Source organism: Pteropus alecto, unplaced genomic scaffold, assembly GCF_000325575.1.
Source record: "Pteropus alecto unplaced genomic scaffold, ASM32557v1 scaffold3, whole genome shotgun sequence".
In the NCBI taxonomy this organism is placed as follows: Eukaryota; Metazoa; Chordata; class Mammalia; order Chiroptera; family Pteropodidae; genus Pteropus; species Pteropus alecto.
Window position 1 is genome coordinate 38,625,338 of NW_006442484.1, and position 1,445 is coordinate 38,626,782.

The 1,445-nt window shown below is 50.6% G+C and overlaps 1 protein-coding gene across 1 annotated transcript in view; it reads right to left on the reverse strand.

The window, feature by feature from the left end:
• Positions 1 to 1,233, reverse strand: part of SCN9A (sodium voltage-gated channel alpha subunit 9) — a 124,057-nt gene extending 122,824 nt beyond the window's left edge. Inside the window, exon 1 of the mRNA XM_025039560.1 lies at positions 945 to 1,233. The gene's annotated coding sequence lies outside the window, so the exon portion shown is untranslated. The remainder of the gene's footprint in view (positions 1 to 944) is intronic.
• Between the last annotated feature and the right edge of the window lie 212 nt (positions 1,234 to 1,445).

Consider the following 1,445-nt stretch of genomic DNA (forward strand, 5'->3'; position numbering starts at 1 on the left):
AAAGAACTGAACCTCCCAACATTGACAACTCAGCAATTGGAAATCCATCATTCTTTTAAAAGCTCATGTGGATTTGTTCTTTATCTTATTGAAGTGAGCTTTTTAAAAACTCCCCTAAGCGTCTCTCACATAAAAATTGCTCTTAGCTTCAGAGGAGATATAAATTGCTACGAATGCTGCAATTGAAATTTAAAAAAGAAACCAGAATAATAAGTTAAATGTTTGCTATAATCACAAAGTTGGCATTAATTTTTCTAGTTTGGTAATCTTACTTTCGTCTTTTAATTATCTTTAATACAAATAAATAAGTACCTACTTTTTTCTAAAAGTAAATGAGTTTCAGTTGAAGTCGATAAAAAGTTCAATGATTCTGAATCTTATCTGAATTTCACTAAAAACACTCGTTTTAAAAACATATAACTGCGTCTAGAAATGGGGCTAAACAGTCTTGTCAATTATTTGTGTTTGTGTGCTCCGAAGGGGTGTGGCGCTTCTGCGCTGTCCTCACAGGTAGGATCAGCTCCTGGTTCTTCTGCACGCTCACCTTTGCAGACAGGAAATATAACACAAGATTTTTTTTTTTTCTCGCAAAAAAAATGCGACCTGCCCCTGAAACTGAAACCCATTCAACAACTCCGCTAACATCGACAGAAAGAAATAATAGCACACCATCAAGTACAGCCGTAAAGGAAAGGCCTTGAAATGGAAACAACTGCCTCCCCAGCCAGTTATTCTTGCCCCAATTGCTTTGACCACTCCCCCCCCACTCACCCACCCACTCAGCTTCCCTCCCCTCCACTTTCCAGGTGGCGTAACGCGGGGTGGCCAAAGCCTAAGGATGCGAATAAGGATACAGGTGGGTGTGGCGGTTGAGGCGAGTGCTGGCGAGAGAACGGTGGCTTCCCTACCCACCACACCAGAGAAGCAAGAGAAAAGCCACTTACTTGCAACCTTGCCCGCCGGTCATGCCCACCCAGTGCACCCGCAGAATCTGGCCCCGGGAAAGGGCAAGAGCTTAAGGGACCCTTCCTCGCTCCAGTCTCTCTCCCCGGGCGTTCTCTCTGCAGCTGCTTCTCCCTTCCTTTAGTCTCCTGTTGCTCAGCGGGTGGCAGCCACAACCAGCTGCTGGTACCCAAGATAGCCCAGCCCCGGACAGCCGAGCCCAAGAATTGGAAAGCAGACGCTCGCCGTGGGAGCGCAGGCGAGGGCCGTCTCCAACAGTGCGCCCCTCCTTGCGGGGCGCGCCCAGGCGGGTGGCAGCCCCGCCCCTCCGCGGGCCCTGGCGCCGCAGCTTCTCCTTCCACTCCTCCCGCCCCTCCCCGTCCGCGCCCTCCGGGCTTCCCAGCCGTCCGCTCCCGCCAGCAAGGCAGGGCGCGGACCGAACTTGCGGCGCGGTGGCGGTGCTGCTGCAGCCTCTCCACTGTGTGCTAAATAGAAGGCAGAGG